This window comes from Lonchura striata, chromosome 24 (assembly GCF_050655825.1).
Source record: "Lonchura striata isolate lonStrDom1 chromosome 24, ASM5065582v1, whole genome shotgun sequence".
NCBI lineage: Eukaryota > Metazoa > Chordata > Aves > Passeriformes > Estrildidae > Lonchura > Lonchura striata.
The window spans coordinates 7017488-7041186 of NC_140726.1; positions in this window are offsets into that span (position 1 = coordinate 7017488).

Genomic DNA, 23699 nt, shown 5'->3' on the forward strand with positions numbered 1-23699 from the left:
CAGGTTCCTGATGTCAGTTTGTAGGGCTCCCTTGGGTCTATCAGGGCAGCACAAGTTTGAGGTGGGAACAACTTTCTTGTGGCGTCCATCCTTCGATATAGGGATTTTTTGTAGTGAGGACCCAGCCCAGGGCCAGCGGCCCCTGGGCTCATCCTTTGGCCATTTTCCCTGGGAAAGAAAACTCAGCAGTCCAGGTTCCTGATGTCAGTTTGTAGGGCTCCCTTGGGTCTATCAGGGCAGCACAAGTTTGAGGTGGGGACAACTTCGGTGTGGGGTCCATCCTTCGATATAAGGATTCTTTGCAGTGAGGTCTCAGCCCAGGCCCAGGGGCCCCTGTGCACATCCTTTGGCCATTTTCCCTGGGAAAGAAAACTCAGCAGTCCAGGTTCCTGATGTCTGTTTGTAGGGCTCCCTTGGGTCTATCAGGGCAGCACAAGTTTGAGGTGGGGACAACTTCGGTGTGGGGTACATCCTTCGATATCAGGATTTTTTGTAGTGAGGTCTCAGCCCAGGGCCAGGGGCCCCTGGGCACATCCTTTTTCCATTTTCCCTGGGAAAGAAAACTCAGCAGTCCAGGTTCCTGATGTCAGTTTGTAGGGCTCCCTTGGGTCTATCAGGGCAGCACAAGTTTGAGGTGGGGACAACTTCGGTCTGGGCTCCATCCTTCGATATAAGGATTTTTTGCAGTCAGGGCCAGGGGCCCCTGGGCACATCCTTTTTCCATTTCCCCTGGGAAAGAAAACTCAGAAGTCCAGGTTCCTGATGTCAGTTTGTAGGGCTCCCTTGGGTCTATCAGGGCAGCACAAGTTTGAGGTGGGGACAACTTTCTTGTGGCGTCCATCCTTCGATATAGGGATTTTTTGTACTGAGGACCCAGCCCAGGGCCAGGGACCCCTGGGCACATCCTTTGGCCATTTTCCCTGGGAAAGAAAACTCAGCAGTCCAGGTTCCTGATGTCAGTTTGTAGGGCTCCCTTGGGTCTATCAGGGCAGCACAAGTTTGAGGTGGGGACAACTTCGGTGTGGGGTCCATCCTTCGATATAAGGATTTTTTGCAGTCAGGGCCAGGGGCCCCTGGGCACACCCTTTTTCCATTTTCCCTGGGAAAGAAAACTCAGCAGTCCAGGTTCCTGATGTCAGTTTGTAGGGCTCCCTTGGGTCTATCAGGGCAGCACAAGTTTGAGGTGGGGACAACTTTGGTGTGGGGTCCATCCTTCGATATAAGGATTTTTTGTAGTGAGGTCTCAGACCAGGGCCAGGGGCCCCCGGGCACATCCTTTTTCCATTTTCCCTGGGAAAGAAAACTAAGCAGTCCAGGTTCCTGATGTCAGTTTGTAGGGCTCCCTTGGGTCTATCAGGGCAGCACAAGTTTGAGGTGGGGACAATTTCGGTCTGGGCTCCATCCTTCGATATAAGGATTTTTTGCAGTCAGGGCCAGGGGCCCCTGGGCACATCCTTTTTCCATTTTCCCTGGGAAAGAAAACTCAGCAGTCCAGGTTCCTGATGTCAGTTTGTAGGGCTCCCTTGGGTCTATCAGGGCAGCACAAGTTTGAGGTGGGGACAACTTCGGTGTGTTGTCCATCCTTCGATATAAGGATTTTTTGCAGTCAGGGCCAGGGGCCCCTGGGCACAACCTTCTTCCATTTTCCCTGGGAAAGAAAACTCAGCAGTCCAGGTTCCTGATGTCAGTTTGTAGGGCTCCCTTGGGTCTATCAGGGCAGCACAAGTTTGAGGTGGGGACAACTTTGGTGTGGGGTCCATCCTTCGATATAAGGATTTTTTGTAGTGAGGTCTCAGACCAGGGCCAGGGGCCCCCGGGCACATCCTTTTTCCATTTTCCCTGGGAAAGAAAACTAAGCAGTCCAGGTTCCTGATGTCAGTTTGTAGGGCTCCCTTGGGTCTATCAGGGCAGCACAAGTTTGAGGTGGGGACAATTTCGGTCTGGGCTCCATCCTTCGATATAAGGATTTTTTGCAGTCAGGGCCAGGGGCCCCTGGGCACATCCTTTTTCCATTTTCCCTGGGAAAGAAAACTCAGCAGTCCAGGTTCCTGATGTCAGTTTGTAGAGCTCCCTTGGGTCTATCAGGGCAGCACAAGTTTGAGGTGGGGACAACTTCGGTGTGTTGTCCATCCTTCGATATAAGGATTTTTTGCAGTCAGGGCCAGGGGCCCCTGGGCACATCCTTTTTCCATTTTCCCTGGGAAAGAAAACTCAGCAGTCCAGGTTCCTGATGTCAGTTTGTAGGGCTCCCTTGGGTCTATCAGGGCAGCACAAGTTTGAGGTGGGGACAACTTCGGTGTGGGGTCCATCCTTCGATATAAGGATTTTTTGCAGTCAGGGCCAGGGGCCCCTGGGCACATCCTTTTTCCATTTTCCCTGGGAAAGAAAACTCAGCAGTCCAGGTTCCTGATGTCAGTTTGTAGGGCTCCCTTGGGTCTATCAGGGCAGCACAAGTTTGAGGTGGGGACAACTTCGGTCTGGGCTGAATCCTTCGATAGAAGGATTCTTTGCATTTAGGGCCAGGGGCCCCTGGGCACATCCTTTTTCCGTTTCCCCCGGGAAAGAAAACTCAGCAGTCCAGGTTGCTGATGTCAGTTTGTAGGGCTCCCTTGGGTCTATCAGGGCAGCACAAGTTTGAGGTGGGGACAACTTTCTTGTGGCGTCCATCCTTCGATATAGGGATTTTTTGTACTGAGGACCCAGCCCAGGGCCAGGGACCCCTGGGCACATCCTTTTTCCATTTTCCCTGGGAAAGAAAACTCAGCAGTCCAGGTTCCTGATGTCAGTTTGTAGGGCTCCCTTGGGTCTATCAGGGCAGCACAAGTTTGAGGTGGGGACAACTTCGGTGTGTTGTCCATCCTTCGATATAAGGATTTTTTGCAGTCAGGGCCAGGGGCCCCTGGGCACATCCTTTTTCCATTTTCCCTGGGAAAGAAAACTCAGCAGTCCAGGTTCCTGATGTCAGTTTGTAGGGCTCCCTTGGGTCTATCAGGGCAGCACAAGTTTGAGGTGGGGACAACTTCGGTGTGGGGTCCATCCTTCGATATCAGGATTCTTTGTAGTGAGGTCTCAGCCCAGGGCCAGGGGCCCCTGGGCACATCCTTTGGCCATTTTCCCTGGGAAAGAAAACTCAGTAGTCCAGGTTGCTGATGTCAGTTTGTAGGGCTCCCTTGGGTCTATCAGGGCAGCACAAGTTTGAGGTGGGAACAACTTTCTTGTGGCGTCCATCCTTCGATAGAAGGATTTTTTGTAGTGAGGACCCAGCCCAGGGCCTGGGGCCCCTGGGCACATCCTTTTTCCATTTTCCCTGGGAAAGAAAACTCAGCAGTCCAGGTTCCTGATGTCAGTTTGTAGGGCTCCCTTGGGTCTATCAGGGCAGCACAAGTTTGAGGTGGGGACAACTTCGGTCTGGGCTCCATCCTTCGATATAAGGATTCTTTGCAGTCAGGGCCAGGGGCCCCTGGGCACATCCTTTTGCCATTTTCCCTGGGAAAGAAAACTCAGCAGTCCAGGTTCCTGATGTCAGTTTGTAGGGCTCCCTTGGGTCTATCAGGGCAGCACAAGTTTGAGGTGGGGACAACTTTGGTCTGGGGTCCATCCTTCGATATAAGGATTCTCTTGTAGTGAGCTCCCAGCCCAGGGCCAGAGGCCCCTGGGCACATCCTTTTTCCATTTTCCCTGGGAAAGAAAACTCAGCAGTCCAGGTTCCTGATGTCAGTTTGTAGGGCTCCCTTGGGTCTATCAGGGCAGCACAAGTTTGAGGTGGGGACAACTTCGGTCTGGGCTGAATCCTTCGATATAAGGATTTTTTGCAGACAGGGCCAGGGGCCCCCGGCACATCCTTTTTCCGTTTCCCCCGGGAAAGAAAACTCAGCAGTCCAGGTTGCTGATGTCAGTTTGTAGGGCTCCCTTGGGTCTATCAGGGCAGCACAAGTTTGAGGTGGGGACAACTTCGGTGTGGGGTCCATCCTTCGATATAAGGATTCTTTACAGTCAGACCCAGCCCAGGCCAGGGGACCCTGGGCACATCCTTATTCCATTTTCCCTGGGAAAGAAAACTCAGCAGTCCAGGTTCCTGATGTCAGTTTGTAGGGCTCCCTTGGGTCTATCAGGGCAGCACAAGTTTGAGGTGGGGACAACTTTGGTGTGGGGTCCATCCTTCGATATAAGGATTCCCTTGTAGTGAGCTCCCAGCCCAGGGCCAGAGGCTCCTGGGCACATCCTTTTTCCATTTTCCCTGGGAAAGAAAACTCAGCAGTCCAGGTTCCTGATGTCAGTTTGTAGGGCTCCCTTGGGTCTATCAGGGCAGCACAAGTTTGAGGTGGGGACAACTTTGGTGTGGGGTCCATCCTTAGATATAAGGATTTTTTGCAGTCAGGGCCAGGGGCCCCTGGGCACATCCTTTGGCCATTTTCCCTGGGAAAGAAAACTCAGCAGTCCAGGTTCCTGATGTCAGTTTGTAGGGCTCCCTTGGGTCTATCAGGGCAGCACAAGTTTGAGGTGGGAACAACTTTCTTGTGGCGTCCATCCTTCGATATCAGGATTTTTTGTAGTGAGGTCTCAGCCCAGGGCCAGGGGCCCCTGGGCACACCCTTTTTCCATTTTCCCTGGGAAAGAAAACTCAGCAGTCCAGGTTCCTGATGTCAGTTTGTAGGGCTCCCTTGGGTCTATCAGGGCAGCACAAGTTTGAGGTGGGGACAACTTCGGTGTGGGCTCCATCCTTCGATATAAGGATTTTTTGTAGTGAGGCCCCAGCCCAGGGCCAGGGGCCCCTGGGCACAACCTTTTTCCATTTTCCCTGGGAAAGAAAACTCAGCAGTCCAGGTTCCTGATGTCAGTTTGTAGGGCTCCCTTGGGTCTATCAGGGCAGCACAAGTTTGAGGTGGGGACAACTTCGGTGTGGGGTCCATCCTTCGATATCAGGATTTTTTGCAGTCAGGGCCAGGGGCACCTGGGCACATACTTTGGCCATTTTCCCTGGGAAAGAAAACTCAGCAGTCCAGGTTCCTGATGTCAGTTTGTAGGGCTCCCTTGGGTCTATCAGGGCAGCACAAGTTTGAGGTGGGAACAACTTTCTTGTGGCGTCCATCCTTCGATATAAGGATTTTTTGTAGTGAGGACTCAGCCCAGGGCCAGGGGCCCCTGGGCACATCCTTTTTCTATTTTCCCTGGGAAAGAAAACTCAGCAGTCCAGGTTGCTGATGTCAGTTTGTAGGGCTCCCTTGGGTCTATCAGGGCAGCACAAGTTTGAGGTGGGGACAACTTCGGTCTGGGCTGAATCCTTCGATAGAAGGATTCTTTGCAGACCGGGCCAGGGGCCCCTGGGCACATCCTTTTTCCGTTTACCCCGGGAAAGAAAACTCAGCAGTCCTGGTTGCTGATGTCAGTTTGTAGGGCTCCCTTGGGTCTATCAGGGCAGCACAAGTTTGAGGTGGGGACAACTTCGGTGTGGGGTCCATCCTTCGATATAAGGTTTCTTTACATTCAGACCCAGCCCAGGCCAGGGGACCCTGGGCACATCCTTTTTCCATTTTCCCTGGGAAAGAAAACTCAGCAGTCCAGGTTCCTGATGTCAGTTTGTAGGGCTCCCTTGGGTCTATCAGGGCAGCACAATTTTGAGGTGGGGACAACTTTGGTGTGGGGTCCATCCTTCGATATAAGGATTTTTTGCAGTCAGGGCCAGGGGCCCCTGGGCACATCCTTTGGCCATTTTCCCTGGGAAAGAAAACTCAGCAGTCCAGGTTCCTGATGTCAGTTTGTAGGGCTCCCTTGGGTCTATCAGGGCAGCACAAGTTTGAGGTGGGGACAACTTCGGTGTGTTGTCCATCCTTCGATATAAGGATTTTTTGCAGTCAGGGCCAGGGGCCCCTGGGCACATCCTTTTTCCATTTTCCCTGGGAAAGAAAACTCAGCAGTCCAGGTTCCTGATGTCAGTTTGTAGGGCTCCCTTGGGTCTATCAGGGCAGCACAAGTTTGAGGTGGGGACAACTTTGGTGTGGGGTCCATCCTTCGATATAAGGATTTTTTGTAGTGAGGTCTCAGACCAGGGCCAGGGGCCCCCGGGCACATCCTTTTTCCATTTTCCCTGGGAAAGAAAACTAAGCAGTCCAGGTTCCTGATGTCAGTTTGTAGGGCTCCCTTGGGTCTATCAGGGCAGCACAAGTTTGAGGTGGGGACAATTTCGGTCTGGGCTCCATCCTTCGATATAAGGATTTTTTGCAGTCAGGGCCAGGGGCCCCTGGGCACATCCTTTTTCCATTTTCCCTGGGAAAGAAAACTCAGCAGTCCAGGTTCCTGATGTCAGTTTGTAGGGCTCCCTTGGGTCTATCAGGGCAGCACAAGTTTGAGGTGGGGACAACTTCGGTGTGTTGTCCATCCTTCGATATAAGGATTTTTTGCAGTCAGGGCCAGGGGCCCCTGGGCACAACCTTCTTCCATTTTCCCTGGGAAAGAAAACTCAGCAGTCCAGGTTCCTGATGTCAGTTTGTAGGGCTCCCTTGGGTCTATCAGGGCAGCACAAGTTTGAGGTGGGGACAACTTTGGTGTGGGGTCCATCCTTCGATATAAGGATTTTTTGTAGTGAGGTCTCAGACCAGGGCCAGGGGCCCCCGGGCACATCCTTTTTCCATTTTCCCTGGGAAAGAAAACTAAGCAGTCCAGGTTGCTGATGTCAGTTTGTAGGGCTCCCTTGGGTCTATCAGGGCAGCACAAGTTTGAGGTGGGGACAACTTCGGTCTGGGGTCCATCCTTCGATATAAGGATTTTTTGCAGTCAGGGCCAGGGGCCCCTGGGGACATTCTTTTTCCATTTTCCCTGGGAAAGAAAACTCAGCAGTCCAGGTTCCTGATGTCAGTTTGTAGGGCTCCCTTGGGTCTATCAGGGCAGCACAAGTTTGAGGTGGGGACAACTTCGGTGTGGGGTCCATCCTTCGATATAAGGATTTTTTGTAGTGAGGTCTCAGACCAGGGCCAGGGGCCCCTGGGCACATCCTTTTTCCATTTTCCCTGGGAAAGAAAACTAAGCAGTCCAGGTTCCTGATGTCAGTTTGTAGGGCTCCCTTGGGTCTATCAGGGCAGCACAAGTTTGAGGTGGGGACAACTTCGGTCTGGGCTCCATCCTTCGATATAAGGATTTTTGGCAGTCAGGGCCAGGGGCCCCTGGGCAAATCCTTTTTCCATATTCCCTGGAAAAGAAAACTCAGCAGTCCAGGTTCCCGATGTCATTTTGTAGGGCTCCCTTGGGTCTATCAGGGCAGCACAAGTTTGAGGTGGGGACAACTTCGGTGTGGGGTCCATCCTTCGATATCAGGATTTTTTGCAGTCAGGGCCAGGGGCACCCGGGCACATACTTTGGCCATTTTCCCTGGGAAAGAAAACTCAGCAGTCCAGGTTCCTGATGTCAGTTTGTAGGGCTCCCTTGGGTCTATCAGGGCAGCACAAGTTTGAGGTGGGAACAACTTTCTTGTGGCGTCCATCCTTCGATATAAGGATTTTTTGTAGTGAGGACACAGCCCAGGGCCAGGGGCCCCTGGGCACATCCTTTGTCTATTTTCCCTGGGAAAGAAAACTCAGCAGTCCAGGTTGCTGATGTCAGTTTGTAGGGCTCCCTTGGGTCTATCAGGGCAGCACAAGTTTGAGGTGGGGACAACTTCGGTCTGGGCTGAATCCTTCGATAGAAGGATTTTTTGCAGTCAGGGCCAGGGGCCCCTGGGCACATCCTTTTTCCATTTTCCCTGGGAAAGAAAACTAAGCAGTCCAGGTTGCTGATGTCAGTTTGTAGGGCTCCCTTGGGTCTATCAGGGCAGCACAAGTTTGAGGTGGGGACAACTTCGGTCTGGGCTCCATCCTTCGATATAAGGATTTTTTGCAGTCAGGGCCAGGGGCCCCTGGGGACATTCTTTTTCCATTTTCCCTGGGAAAGAAAACTCAGCAGTCCAGGTTCCTGATGTCAGTTTGTAGGGCTCCCTTGGGTCTATCAGGGCAGCACAAGTTTGAGGTGGGGACAACTTCGGTCTGGGCTCCATCCTTCGATATAAGGATTTTTTGCAGTCAGGGCCAGGGGCCCCTGGGGACATTCTTTTTCCATTTTCCCTGGGAAAGAAAACTCAGCAGTCCAGGTTCCTGATGTCAGTTTGTAGGGCTCCCTTGGGTCTATCAGGGCAGCACAAGTTTGAGGTGGGGACAACTTCGGTGTGGGGTCCATCCTTCGATATAAGGATTTTTTGTAGTGAGGTCTCAGACCAGGGCCAGGGGCCCCTGGGCACATCCTTTTTCCATTTTCCCTGGGAAAGAAAACTAAGCAGTCCAGGTTCCTGATGTCAGTTTGTAGGGCTCCCTTGGGTCTATCAGGGCAGCACAAGTTTGAGGTGGGGACAACTTCGGTCTGGGCTCCATCCTTCGATATAAGGATTTTTGGCAGTCAGGGCCAGGGGCCCCTGGGCAAATCCTTTTTCCATATTCCCTGGAAAAGAAAACTCAGCAGTCCAGGTTCCCGATGTCATTTTGTAGGGCTCCCTTGGGTCTATCAGGGCAGCACAAGTTTGAGGTGGGGACAACTTCGGTGTGGGGTCCATCCTTCGATATCAGGATTTTTTGCAGTCAGGGCCAGGGGCACCCGGGCACATACTTTGGCCATTTTCCCTGGGAAAGAAAACTCAGCAGTCCAGGTTCCTGATGTCAGTTTGTAGGGCTCCCTTGGGTCTATCAGGGCAGCACAAGTTTGAGGTGGGAACAACTTTCTTGTGGCGTCCATCCTTCGATATAAGGATTTTTTGTAGTGAGGACACAGCCCAGGGCCAGGGGCCCCTGGGCACATCCTTTGTCTATTTTCCCTGGGAAAGAAAACTCAGCAGTCCAGGTTGCTGATGTCAGTTTGTAGGGCTCCCTTGGGTCTATCAGGGCAGCACAAGTTTGAGGTGGGGACAACTTCGGTCTGGGCTGAATCCTTCGATAGAAGGATTTTTTGCAGTCAGGGCCAGGGGCCCCTGGGCACATCCTTTTTCCATTTTCCCTGGGAAAGGAAACTCAGCAGTCCAGGTTCCTGATGTCAGTTTGTAGGGCTCCCTTGGGTCTATCAGGGCAGCACAAGTTTGAGGTGGGGACAACTTCGGTGTGGGGTCCATCCTTCGATATAAGGTTTCTTTACATTCAGACCCAGCCCAGGCCAGGGGACCCTGGGCACATCCTTTTTCCATTTTCCCTGGGAAAGAAAACTCAGCAGTCCAGGTTCCTGATGTCAGTTTGTAGGGCTCCCTTGGGTCTATCAGGGCAGCACAAGTTTGAGGTGGGGACAACTTTGGTGTGGGGTCCATCCTTCGATATAAGGATTTTTTGCAGTCAGGGCCAGGGGACCCTGGGCACACCATTTTTCCATTTTCCCTGGGAAAGAAAACTCAGCAGTCCAGGTTCCTGATGTCAGTTTGTAGGGCTCCCTTGGGTCTATCAGGGCAGCACAAGTTTGAGGTGGGGACAACTTCGGTGTGTTGTCCATCCTTCGATATAAGGATTTTTTGCAGTCAGGGCCAGGGGCCCCTGGGCACATCCTTTTTCCATTTTCCCTGGGAAAGAAAACTCAGCAGTCCAGGTTCCTGATGTCAGTTTGTAGGGCTCCCTTGGGTCTATCAGGGCAGCACAAGTTTGAGGTGGGGACAACTTTGGTGTGGGGTCCATCCTTCGATATAAGGATTTTTTGTAGTGAGGTCTCAGACCAGGGCCAGGGGCCCCCGGGCACATCCTTTTTCCATTTTCCCTGGGAAAGAAAACTCAGCAGTCCAGGTTCCTGATGTCAGTTTGTAGGGCTCCCTTGGGTCTATCAGGGCAGCACAAGTTTGAGGTGGGGACAACTTGGGTCTGGGCTCCATCCTTCGATATAAGGATTTTTTGCAGTCAGGGCCAGGGGCCCCTGGGCACATCCTTCTTCCATTTTCCCTGGGAAAGAAAACTCAGCAGTCCAGGTTCCTGATGTCAGTTTGTAGGGCTCCCTTGGGTCTATCAGGGCAGCACAAGTTTGAGGTGGGGACAACTTCGGTGTGGGGTCCATCCTTCGATATAAGGATTTTTTGTAGTGAGGTCTCAGACCAGGGCCAGGGGCCCCTGGGCACATCCTTTTTCCATTTTCCCTGGGAAAGAAAACTAAGCAGTCCAGGTTCCTGATGTCAGTTTGTAGGGCTCCCTTGGGTCTATCAGGGCAGCACAAGTTTGAGGTGGGGACAACTTCGGTCTGGGCTCCATCCTTCGATATAAGGATTTTTGGCAGTCAGGGCCAGGGGCCCCTGGGCAAATCCTTTTTCCGTATTCCCTGGAAAAGAAAACTAAGCAGTCCAGGTTCCCGATGTCATTTTGTAGGGCTCCCTTGGGTCTATCAGGGCAGCACAAGTTTGAGGTGGGGACAACTTCGGTGTGGGGTCCATCCTTCGATATAAGGATTTTTTGCAGTCAGGGCCAGGGGCCCCTGGGCACATCCTTTGGCCATTTTCCCTGGGAAAGAAAACTCAGCAGTCCAGGTTCCTGATGTCAGTTTGTAGGGCTCCCTTGGGTCTATCAGGGCAGCACAAGTTTGAGGTGGGGACAACTTCGGTGTGGGGTCCATCCTTCGATATAAGGATTTTTTGCAGTCAGGGCCAGGGGCCCCTGGGCACATCCTTTTTCCATTTTCCCTGGGAAAGAAAACTCAGCAGTCCAGGTTCCTGATGTCAGTTTGTAGGGCTCCCTTGGGTCTATCAGGGCAGCACAAGTTTGAGGTGGGGACAACTTTGGTGTGGGGTCCATCCTTCGATATAAGGATTTTTTGTAGTGAGGTCTCAGACCAGGGCCAGGGGCCCCTGGGCACATCCTTTTTCCATTTTCCCTGGGAAAGAAAACTAAGCAGTCCAGGTTCCTGATGTCAGTTTGTAGGGCTCCCTTGGGTCTATCAGGGCAGCACAATTTGAGGTGGGGACAACTTCGGTGTGGGGTCCATCCTTCGATATAATGTTTCTTTACATTCAGACCCAGCCCAGGCCAGGGGACCCTGGGCACATCCTTTTTCCATTTTCCCTGGGAAAGAAAACTCAGCAGTCCAGGTTCCTGATGTCAGTTTGTAGGGCTCCCTTGGGTCTATCAGGGCAGCACAAGTTTGAGGTGGGGACAACTTCGGTGTGTTGTCCATCCTTCGATATAAGGATTTTTTGCAGTCAGGGCCAGGGGCCCCTGGGCACATCCTTTTTCCATTTTCCCTGGGAAAGAAAACTCAGCAGTCCAGGTTCCTGATGTCAGTTTGTAGGGCTCCCTTGGGTCTATCAGGGCAGCACAAGTTTGAGGTGGGGACAACTTTGGTGTGGGGTCCATCCTTCGATATAAGGATTTTTTGTAGTGAGGTCTCAGACCAGGGCCAGGGGCCCCCGGGCACATCCTTTTTCCATTTTCCCTGGGAAAGAAAACTCAGCAGTCCAGGTTCCTGATGTCAGTTTGTAGGGCTCCCTTGGGTCTATCAGGGCAGCACAAGTTTGAGGTGGGGACAACTTGGGTCTGGGCTCCATCCTTCGATATAAGGATTTTTTGCAGTCAGGGCCAGGGGCCCCTGGGCACATCCTTTTTCCATTTTCCCTGGGAAAGAAAACTCAGCAGTCCAGGTTCCTGATGTCAGTTTGTAGGGCTCCCTTGGGTCTATCAGGGCAGCACAAGTTTGAGGTGGGGACAACTTCGGTGTGGGGTCCATCCTTCGATATAAGGATTTTTTGTAGTGAGGTCTCAGACCAGGGCCAGGGGCCCCTGGGCACATCCTTTTTCCATTTTCCCTGGGAAAGAAAACTAAGCAGTCCAGGTTCCTGATGTCAGTTTGTAGGGCTCCCTTGGGTCTATCAGGGCAGCACAAGTTTGAGGTGGGGACAACTTCGGTCTGGGCTCCATCCTTCGATATAAGGATTTTTGGCAGTCAGGGCCAGGGGCCCCTGGGCAAATCCTTTTTCCATATTCCCTGGAAAAGAAAACTAAGCAGTCCAGGTTCCCGATGTCATTTTATAGGGCTCCCTTGGGTCTATCAGGGCAGCACAAGTTTGAGGTGGGGACAACTTCGGTGTGGGGTCCATCCTTCGATATAAGGATTTTTTGCAGTCAGGGCCAGGGGCCCCTGGGCACATCCTTTTTCCATTTTCCCTGGGAAAGAAAACTCAGCAGTCCAGGTTCCTGATGTCAGTTTGTAGGGCTCCCTTGGGTCTATCAGGGCAGCACAAGTTTGAGGTGGGGACAACTTCGGTGTGGGGTCCATCCTTCGATATAAGGATTTTTTGCAGTCAGGGCCAGGGGCCCCTGGGCACATCCTTTTTCCATTTTCCCTGGGAAAGAAAACTCAGCAGTCCAGGTTCCTGATGTCAGTTTGTAGGGCTCCCTTGGGTCTATCAGGGCAGCACAAGTTTGAGGTGGGGACAACTTCGGTGTGGGGTCCATCCTTCGATATAAGGTTTCTTTACATTCAGACCCAGCCCAGGCCAGGGGACCCTGGGCACATCCTTTTTCCATTTTCCCTGGAAAAGAAAACTCAGCAGTCCAGGTTCCTGATGTCAGTTTGTAGGGCTCCCTTGGGTCTATCAGGGCAGCACAAGTTTGAGGTGGGGACAACTTTGGTGTGGGGTCCATCCTTCGATATAAGGATTTTTTGCAGTCAGGGCCAGGGGACCCTGGGCACACCATTTTTCCATTTTCCCTGGGAAAGAAAACTCAGCAGTCCAGGTTCCTGATGTCAGTTTGTAGGGCTCCCTTGGGTCTATCAGGGCAGCACAAGTTTGAGGTGGGGACAACTTCGGTGTGTTGTCCATCCTTCGATATAAGGATTTTTTGCAGTCAGGGCCAGGGGCCCCTGGGCACATCCTTTTTCCATTTTCCCTGGAAAAGAAAACTCAGCAGTCCAGGTTCCTGATGTCAGTTTGTAGGGCTCCCTTGGGTCTATCAGGGCAGCACAAGTTTGAGGTGGGGACAACTTTGGTGTGGGGTCCATCCTTCGATATAAGGATTTTTTGCAGTCAGGGCCAGGGGACCCTGGGCACACCATTTTTCCATTTTCCCTGGGAAAGAAAACTCAGCAGTCCAGGTTCCTGATGTCAGTTTGTAGGGCTCCCTTGGGTCTATCAGGGCAGCACAAGTTTGAGGTGGGGACAACTTCGGTGTGTTGTCCATCCTTCGATATAAGGATTTTTTGCAGTCAGGGCCAGGGGCCCCTGGGCACATCCTTTTTCCATTTTCCCTGGGAAAGAAAACTCAGCAGTCCAGGTTCCTGATGTCAGTTTGTAGGGCTCCCTTGGGTCTATCAGGGCAGCACAAGTTTGAGGTGGGGACAACTTTGGTGTGGGGTCCATCCTTCGATATAAGGATTTTTTGTAGTGAGGTCTCAGACCAGGGCCAGGGGCCCCCGGGCACATCCTTTTTCCATTTTCCCTGGGAAAGAAAACTCAGCAGTCCAGGTTCCTGATGTCAGTTTGTAGGGCTCCCTTGGGTCTATCAGGGCAGCACAAGTTTGAGGTGGGGACAACTTGGGTCTGGGCTCCATCCTTCGATATAAGGATTTTTTGCAGTCAGGGCCAGGGGCCCCTGGGCACATCCTTCTTCCATTTTCCCTGGGAAAGAAAACTCAGCAGTCCAGGTTCCTGATGTCAGTTTGTAGGGCTCCCTTGGGTCTATCAGGGCAGCACAAGTTTGAGGTGGGGACAACTTCGGTGTGGGGTCCATCCTTCGATATAAGGATTTTTTGTAGTGAGGTCTCAGACCAGGGCCAGGGGCCCCTGGGCACATCCTTTTTCCATTTTCCCTGGGAAAGAAAACTAAGCAGTCCAGGTTCCTGATGTCAGTTTGTAGGGCTCCCTTGGGTCTATCAGGGCAGCACAAGTTTGAGGTGGGGACAACTTCGGTCTGGGCTCCATCCTTCGATATAAGGATTTTTGGCAGTCAGGGCCAGGGGCCCCTGGGCAAATCCTTTTTCCGTATTCCCTGGAAAAGAAAACTAAGCAGTCCAGGTTCCCGATGTCATTTTGTAGGGCTCCCTTGGGTCTATCAGGGCAGCACAAGTTTGAGGTGGGGACAACTTCGGTGTGGGGTCCATCCTTCGATATAAGGATTTTTTGCAGTCAGGGCCAGGGGCCCCTGGGCACATCCTTTTTCCATTTTCCCTGGGAAAGAAAACTCAGCAGTCCAGGTTCCTGATGTCAGTTTGTAGGGCTCCCTTGGGTCTATCAGGGCAGCACAAGTTTGAGGTGGGGACAACTTCGGTGTGGGGTCCATCCTTCGATATAAGGATTTTTTGCAGTCAGGGCCAGGGGCCCCTGGGCACATCCTTTTTCCATTTTCCCTGGGAAAGAAAACTCAGCAGTCCAGGTTCCTGATGTCAGTTTGTAGGGCTCCCTTGGGTCTATCAGGGCAGCACAAGTTTGAGGTGGGGACAACTTTGGTGTGGGGTCCATCCTTCGATATAAGGATTTTTTGTAGTGAGGTCTCAGACCAGGGCCAGGGGCCCCTGGGCACATCCTTTTTCCATTTTCCCTGGGAAAGAAAACTAAGCAGTCCAGGTTCCTGATGTCAGTTTGTAGGGCTCCCTTGGGTCTATCAGGGCAGCACAATTTGAGGTGGGGACAACTTCGGTGTGGGGTCCATCCTTCGATATAATGTTTCTTTACATTCAGACCCAGCCCAGGCCAGGGGACCCTGGGCACATCCTTTTTCCATTTTCCCTGGGAAAGAAAACTCAGCAGTCCAGGTTCCTGATGTCAGTTTGTAGGGCTCCCTTGGGTCTATCAGGGCAGCACAAGTTTGAGGTGGGGACAACTTTGGTGTGGGGTCCATCCTTCGATATAAGGATTTTTTGCAGTCAGGGCCAGGGGCCCCTGGGCACATCCTTTTTCCATTTTCCCTGGGAAAGAAAACTCAGCAGTCCAGGTTCCTGATGTCAGTTTGTAGGGCTCCCTTGGGTCTATCAGGGCAGCACAAGTTTGAGGTGGGGACAACTTCGGTCTGGGCTCCATCCTTCGATATAAGGATTTTTTGCAGTCAGGGCCAGGGGCCCCTGGGCACATCCTTTTTCCATTTTCCCTGGGAAAGAAAACTCAGCAGTCCAGGTTCCTGATGTCAGTTTGTAGGGCTCCCTTGGGTCTATCAGGGCAGCACAAGTTTGAGGTGGGGACAACTTCGGTGTGGGGTCCATCCTTCGATATCAGGATTTTTTGCAGTCAGGGCCAGGGGCACCTGGGCACATACTTTGGCCATTTTCCCTGGGAAAGAAAACTCAGCAGTCCAGGTTCCTGATGTCAGTTTGTAGGGCTCCCTTGGGTCTATCAGGGCAGCACAAGTTTGAGGTGGGGACAACTTCGGTGTGGGGTCCATCCTTCGATATAAGGTTTCTTTACATTCAGACCCAGCCCAGGCCAGGGGACCCTGGGCACATCCTTTTTCCATTTTCCCTGGAAAAGAAAACTCAGCAGTCCAGGTTCCTGATGTCAGTTTGTAGGGCTCCCTTGGGTCTATCAGGGCAGCACAAGTTTGAGGTGGGGACAACTTTGGTGTGGGGTCCATCCTTCGATATAAGGATTTTTTGCAGTCAGGGCCAGGGGACCCTGGGCACACCATTTTTCCATTTTCCCTGGGAAAGAAAACTCAGCAGTCCAGGTTCCTGATGTCAGTTTGTAGGGCTCCCTTGGGTCTATCAGGGCAGCACAAGTTTGAGGTGGGGACAACTTCGGTGTGTTGTCCATCCTTCGATATAAGGATTTTTTGCAGTCAGGGCCAGGGGCCCCTGGGCACATCCTTTTTCCATTTTCCCTGGGAAAGAAAACTCAGCAGTCCAGGTTCCTGATGTCAGTTTGTAGGGCTCCCTTGGGTCTATCAGGGCAGCACAAGTTTGAGGTGGGGACAACTTTGGTGTGGGGTCCATCCTTCGATATAAGGATTTTTTGTAGTGAGGTCTCAGACCAGGGCCAGGGGCCCCCGGGCACATCCTTTTTCCATTTTCCCTGGGAAAGAAAACTCAGCAGTCCAGGTTCCTGATGTCAGTTTGTAGGGCTCCCTTGGGTCTATCAGGGCAGCACAAGTTTGAGGTGGGGACAACTTGGGTCTGGGCTCCATCCTTCGATATAAGGATTTTTTGCAGTCAGGGCCAGGGGCCCCTGGGCACATCCTTCTTCCATTTTCCCTGGGAAAGAAAACTCAGCAGTCCAGGTTCCTGATGTCAGTTTGTAGGGCTCCCTTGGGTCTATCAGGGCAGCACAAGTTTGAGGTGGGGACAACTTCGGTGTGGGGTCCATCCTTCGATATAAGGATTTTTTGTAGTGAGGTCTCAGACCAGGGCCAGGGGCCCCTGGGCACATCCTTTTTCCATTTTCCCTGGGAAAGAAAACTAAGCAGTCCAGGTTCCTGATGTCAGTTTGTAGGGCTCCCTTGGGTCTATCAGGGCAGCACAAGTTTGAGGTGGGGACAACTTCGGTCTGGGCTCCATCCTTCGATATAAGGATTTTTGGCAGTCAGGGCCAGGGGCCCCTGGGCAAATCCTTTTTCCGTATTCCCTGGAAAAGAAAACTAAGCAGTCCAGGTTCCCGATGTCATTTTGTAGGGCTCCCTTGGGTCTATCAGGGCAGCACAAGTTTGAGGTGGGGACAACTTCGGGGTGGGGTCCATCCTTCGATATAAGGATTTTTTGCAGTCAGGGCCAGGGGCCCCTGGGCACATCCTTTTTCCATTTTCCCTGGGAAAGAAAACTCAGCAGTCCAGGTTCCTGATGTCAGTTTGTAGGGCTCCCTTGGGTCTATCAGGGCAGCACAAGTTTGAGGTGGGGACAACTTCGGTGTGGGGTCCATCCTTCGATATAAGGATTTTTTGCAGTCAGGGCCAGGGGCCCCTGGGCACATCCTTTTTCCATTTTCCCTGGGAAAGAAAACTCAGCAGTCCAGGTTCCTGATGTCAGTTTGTAGGGCTCCCTTGGGTCTATCAGGGCAGCACAAGTTTGAGGTGGGGACAACTTTGGTGTGGGGTCCATCCTTCGATATAAGGATTTTTTGTAGTGAGGTCTCAGACCAGGGCCAGGGGCCCCTGGGCACATCCTTTTTCCATTTTCCCTGGGAAAGAAAACTAAGCAGTCCAGGTTCCTGATGTCAGTTTGTAGGGCTCCCTTGGGTCTATCAGGGCAGCACAATTTGAGGTGGGGACAACTTCGGTGTGGGGTCCATCCTTCGATATAATGTTTCTTTACATTCAGACCCAGCCCAGGCCAGGGGACCCTGGGCACATCCTTTTTCCATTTTCCCTGGGAAAGAAAACTCAGCAGTCCAGGTTCCTGATGTCAGTTTGTAGGGCTCCCTTGGGTCTATCAGGGCAGCACAAGTTTGAGGTGGGGACAACTTTGGTGTGGGGTCCATCCTTCGATATAAGGATTTTTTGCAGTCAGGGCCAGGGGCCCCTGGGCACATCCTTTTTCCATTTTCCCTGGGAAAGAAAACTCAGCAGTCCAGGTTCCTGATGTCAGTTTGTAGGGCTCCCTTGGGTCTATCAGGGCAGCACAAGTTTGAGGTGGGGACAACTTCGGTCTGGGCTCCATCCTTCGATATAAGGATTTTTTGCAGTCAGGGCCAGGGGCCCCTGGGCACATCCTTTTTCCATTTTCCCTGGGAAAGAAAACTCAGCAGTCCAGGTTCCTGATGTCAGTTTGTAGGGCTCCCTTGGGTCTATCAGGGCAGCACAAGTTTGAGGTGGGGACAACTTCGGTGTGGGGTCCATCCTTCGATATCAGGATTTTTTGCAGTCAGGGCCAGGGGCACCTGGGCACATACTTTGGCCATTTTCCCTGGGAAAGAAAACTCAGCAGTCCAGGTTCCTGATGTCAGTTTGTAGGGCTCCCTTGGGTCTATCAGGGCAGCACAAGTTTGAGGTGGGAACAACTTTCTTGTGGCGTCCATCCTTCGATATAAGGATTTTTTGTAGTGAGGACTCAGCCCAGGGCCAGGGGCCCCTGGGCACATCCTTTTTCTATTTTCCCTGGGAAAGAAAACTCAGCAGTCCAGGTTGCTGATGTCAGTTTGTAGGGCTCCCTTGGGTCTATCAGGGCAGCACAAGTTTGAGGTGGGGACAACTTCGGTCTGGGCTGAATCCTTCGATAGAAGGATTCTTTGCAGACCGGGCCAGGGGCCCCTGGGCACATCCTTTTTCCGTTTACCCCGGGAAAGAAAACTCAGCAGTCCTGGTTGCTGATGTCAGTTTGTAGGGCTCCCTTGGGTCTATCAGGGCAGCACAAGTTTGAGGTGGGGACAACTTCGGTGTGGGGTCCATCCTTCGATATAAGGTTTCTTTACATTCAGACCCAGCCCAGGCCAGGGGACCCTGGGCACATCCTTTTTCCATTTTCCCTGGGAAAGAAAACTCAGCAGTCCAGGTTCCTGATGTCAGTTTGTAGGGCTCCCTTGGGTCTATCAGGGCAGCACAATTTTGAGGTGGGGACAACTTTGGTGTGGGGTCCATCCTTCGATATAAGGATTTTTTGCAGTCAGGGCCAGGGGCCCCTGGGCACATCCTTTGGCCATTTTCCCTGGGAAAGAAAACTCAGCAGTCCAGGTTCCTGATGTCAGTTTGTAGGGCTCCCTTGGGTCTATCAGGGCAGCACAAGTTTGAGGTGGGGACAACTTCGGTGTGTTGTCCATCCTTCGATATAAGGATTTTTTGCAGTCAGGGCCAGGGGCCCCTGGGCACATCCTTTTTCCATTTTCCCTGGGAAAGAAAACTCAGCAGTCCAGGTTCCTGATGTCAGTTTGTAGGGCTCCCTTGGGTCTATCAGGGCAGCACAAGTTTGAGGTGGGGACAACTTTGGTGTGGGGTCCATCCTTCGATATAAGGATTTTTTGTAGTGAGGTCTCAGACCAGGGCCAGGGGCCCCCGGGCACATCCTTTTTCCATTTTCCCTGGGAAAGAAAACTAAGCAGTCCAGGTTCCTGATGTCAGTTTGTAGGGCTCCCTTGGGTCTATCAGGGCAGCACAAGTTTGAGGTGGGGACAATTTCGGTCTGGGCTCCATCCTTCGATATAAGGATTTTTTGCAGTCAGGGCCAGGGGCCCCTGGGCACATCCTTTTTCCATTTTCCCTGGGAAAGAAAACTCAGCAGTCCAGGTTCCTGATGTCAGTTTGTAGGGCTCCCTTGGGTCTATCAGGGCAGCACAAGTTTGAGGTGGGGACAACTTCGGTGTGTTGTCCATCCTTCGATATAAGGATTTTTTGCAGTCAGGGCCAGGGGCCCCTGGGCACAACCTTCTTCCATTTTCCCTGGGAAAGAAAACTCAGCAGTCCAGGTTCCTGATGTCAGTTTGTAGGGCTCCCTTGGGTCTATCAGGGCAGCACAAGTTTGAGGTGGGGACAACTTTGGTGTGGGGTCCATCCTTCGATATAAGGATTTTTTGTAGTGAGGACTCAGACCAGGGCCAGGGGCCCCCGGGCACATCCTTTTTCCATTTTCCCTGGGAAAGAAAACTAAGCAGTCCAGGTTGCTGATGTCAGTTTGTAGGGCTCCCTTGGGTCTATCAGGGCAGCACAAGTTTGAGGTGGGGACAACTTCGGTCTGGGCTCCATCCTTCGATATAAGGATTTTTTGCAGTCAGGGCCAGGGGCCCCTGGGGACATTCTTTTTCCATTTTCCCTGGGAAAGAAAACTCAGCAGTCCAGGTTCCTGATGTCAGTTTGTAGGGCTCCCTTGGGTCTATCAGGGCAGCACAAGTTTGAGGTGGGGACAACTTCGGTGTGGGGTCCATCCTTCGATATAAGGATTTTTTGTAGTGAGGTCTCAGACCAGGGCCAGGGGCCCCTGGGCACATCCTTTTTCCATTTTCCCTGGGAAAGAAAACTAAGCAGTCCAGGTTCCTGATGTCAGTTTGTAGGGCTCCCTTGGGTCTATCAGGGCAGCACAAGTTTGAGGTGGGGACAACTTCGGTCTGGGCTCCATCCTTCGATATAAGGATTTTTGGCAGTCAGGGCCAGGGGCCCCTGGGCAAATCCTTTTTCCATATTCCCTGGAAAAGAAAACTCAGCAGTCCAGGTTCCCGATGTCATTTTGTAGGGCTCCCTTGGGTCTATCAGGGCAGCACAAGTTTGAGGTGGGGACAACTTCGGTGTGGGGTCCATCCTTCGATATCAGGATTTTTTGCAGTCAGGGCCAGGGGCACCCGGGCACATACTTTGGCCATTTTCCCTGGGAAAGAAAACTCAGCAGTCCAGGTTCCTGATGTCAGTTTGTAGGGCTCCCTTGGGTCTATCAGGGCAGCACAAGTTTGAGGTGGGAACAACTTTCTTGTGGCGTCCATCCTTCGATATAAGGATTTTTTGTAGTGAGGACACAGCCCAGGGCCAGGGGCCCCTGGGCACATCCTTTTTCCGTTTACCCCGGGAAAGAAAACTCAGCAGTCCTGGTTGCTGATGTCAGTTTGTAGGGCTCCCTTGGGTCTATCAGGGCAGCACAAGTTTGAGGTGGGGACAACTTCGGTGTGGGGTCCATCCTTCGATATAAGGTTTCTTTACATTCAGACCCAGCCCAGGCCAGGGGACCCTGGGCACATCCTTTTTCCATTTTCCCTGGGAAAGAAAACTCAGCAGTCCAGGTTCCTGATGTCAGTTTGTAGGGCTCCCTTGGGTCTATCAGGGCAGCACAAGTTTGAGGTGGGGACAACTTCGGTCTGGGCTCCATCCTTCGATATAAGGATTTTTTGCAGTCAGGGCCAGGGGCCCCTGGGGACATTCTTTTTCCATTTTCCCTGGGAAAGAAAACTCAGCAGTCCAGGTTCCTGATGTCAGTTTGTAGGGCTCCCTTGGGTCTATCAGGGCAGCACAAGTTTGAGGTGGGGACAACTTCGGTCTGGGCTCCATCCTTCGATATAAGGATTTTTTGCAGTCAGGGCCAGGGGCCCCTGGGGACATTCTTTTTCCATTTTCCCTGGGAAAGAAAACTCAGCAGTCCAGGTTCCTGATGTCAGTTTGTAGGGCTCCCTTGGGTCTATCAGGGCAGCACAAGTTTGAGGTGGGGACAACTTCGGTGTGGGGTCCATCCTTCGATATAAGGATTTTTTGTAGTGAGGTCTCAGACCAGGGCCAGGGGCCCCTGGGCACATCCTTTTTCCATTTTCCCTGGGAAAGAAAACTAAGCAGTCCAGGTTCCTGATGTCAGTTTGTAGGGCTCCCTTGGGTCTATCAGGGCAGCACAAGTTTGAGGTGGGGACAACTTCGGTCTGGGCTCCATCCTTCGATATAAGGATTTTTGGCAGTCAGGGCCAGGGGCCCCTGGGCAAATCCTTTTTCCATATTCCCTGGAAAAGAAAACTCAGCAGTCCAGGTTCCCGATGTCATTTTGTAGGGCTCCCTTGGGTCTATCAGGGCAGCACAAGTTTGAGGTGGGGACAACTTCGGTGTGGGGTCCATCCTTCGATATCAGGATTTTTTGCAGTCAGGGCCAGGGGCACCCGGGCACATACTTTGGCCATTTTCCCTGGGAAAGAAAACTCAGCAGTCCAGGTTCCTGATGTCAGTTTGTAGGGCTCCCTTGGGTCTATCAGGGCAGCACAAGTTTGAGGTGGGAACAACTTTCTTGTGGCGTCCATCCTTCGATATAAGGATTTTTTGTAGTGAGGACACAGCCCAGGGCCAGGGGCCCCTGGGCACATCCTTTGTCTATTTTCCCTGGGAAAGAAAACTCAGCAGTCCAGGTTGCTGATGTCAGTTTGTAGGGCTCCCTTGGGTCTATCAGGGCAGCACAAGTTTGAGGTGGGGACAACTTCGGTCTGGGCTGAATCCTTCGATAGAAGGATTTTTTGCAGTCAGGGCCAGGGGCCCCTGGGCACATCCTTTTTCCATTTTCCCTGGGAAAGGAAACTCAGCAGTCCAGGTTCCTGATGTCAGTTTGTAGGGCTCCCTTGGGTCTATCAGGGCAGCACAAGTTTGAGGTGGGGACAACTTCGGTGTGGGGTCCATCCTTCGATATAAGGTTTCTTTACATTCAGACCCAGCCCAGGCCAGGGGACCCTGGGCACATCCTTTTTCCATTTTCCCTGGGAAAGAAAACTCAGCAGTCCAGGTTCCTGATGTCAGTTTGTAGGGCTCCCTTGGGTCTATCAGGGCAGCACAAGTTTGAGGTGGGGACAACTTTGGTGTGGGGTCCATCCTTCGATATAAGGATTTTTTGCAGTCAGGGCCAGGGGACCCTGGGCACACCATTTTTCCATTTTCCCTGGGAAAGAAAACTCAGCAGTCCAGGTTCCTGATGTCAGTTTGTAGGGCTCCCTTGGGTCTATCAGGGCAGCACAAGTTTGAGGTGGGGACAACTTCGGTGTGTTGTCCATCCTTCGATATAAGGATTTTTTGCAGTCAGGGCCAGGGGCCCCTGGGCACATCCTTTTTCCATTTTCCCTGGGAAAGAAAACTCAGCAGTCCAGGTTCCTGATGTCAGTTTGTAGGGCTCCCTTGGGTCTATCAGGGCAGCACAAGTTTGAGGTGGGGACAACTTTGGTGTGGGGTCCATCCTTCGATATAAGGATTTTTTGTAGTGAGGTCTCAGACCAGGGCCAGGGGCCCCCGGGCACATCCTTTTTCCATTTTCCCTGGGAAAGAAAACTCAGCAGTCCAGGTTCCTGATGTCAGTTTGTAGGGCTCCCTTGGGTCTATCAGGGCAGCACAAGTTTGAGGTGGGGACAACTTGGGTCTGGGCTCCATCCTTCGATATAAGGATTTTTTGCAGTCAGGGCCAGGGGCCCCTGGGCACATCCTTCTTCCATTTTCCCTGGGAAAGAAAACTCAGCAGTCCAGGTTCCTGATGTCAGTTTGTAGGGCTCCCTTGGGTCTATCAGGGCAGCACAAGTTTGAGGTGGGGACAACTTCGGTGTGGGGTCCATCCTTCGATATAAGGATTTTTTGTAGTGAGGTCTCAGACCAGGGCCAGGGGCCCCTGGGCACATCCTTTTTCCATTTTCCCTGGGAAAGAAAACTAAGCAGTCCAGGTTCCTGATGTCAGTTTGTAGGGCTCCCTTGGGTCTATCAGGGCAGCACAAGTTTGAGGTGGGGACAACTTCGGTCTGGGCTCCATCCTTCGATATAAGGATTTTTGGCAGTCAGGGCCAGGGGCCCCTGGGCAAATCCTTTTTCCGTATTCCCTGGAAAAGAAAACTAAGCAGTCCAGGTTCCCGATGTCATTTTGTAGGGCTCCCTTGGGTCTATCAGGGCAGCACAAGTTTGAGGTGGGGACAACTTCGGTGTGGGGTCCATCCTTCGATATAAGGATTTTTTGCAGTCAGGGCCAGGGGCCCCTGGGCACATCCTTTGGCCATTTTCCCTGGGAAAGAAAACTCAGCAGTCCAGGTTCCTGATGTCAGTTTGTAGGGCTCCCTTGGGTCTATCAGGGCAGCACAAGTTTGAGGTGGGGACAACTTCGGTGTGGGGTCCATCCTTCGATATAAGGATTTTTTGCAGTCAGGGCCAGGGGCCCCTGGGCACATCCTTTTTCCATTTTCCCTGGGAAAGAAAACTCAGCAGTCCAGGTTCCTGATGTCAGTTTGTAGGGCTCCCTTGGGTCTATCAGGGCAGCACAAGTTTGAGGTGGGGACAACTTTGGTGTGGGGTCCATCCTTCGATATAAGGATTTTTTGTAGTGAGGTCTCAGACCAGGGCCAGGGGCCCCTGGGCACATCCTTTTTCCATTTTCCCTGGGAAAGAAAACTAAGCAGTCCAGGTTCC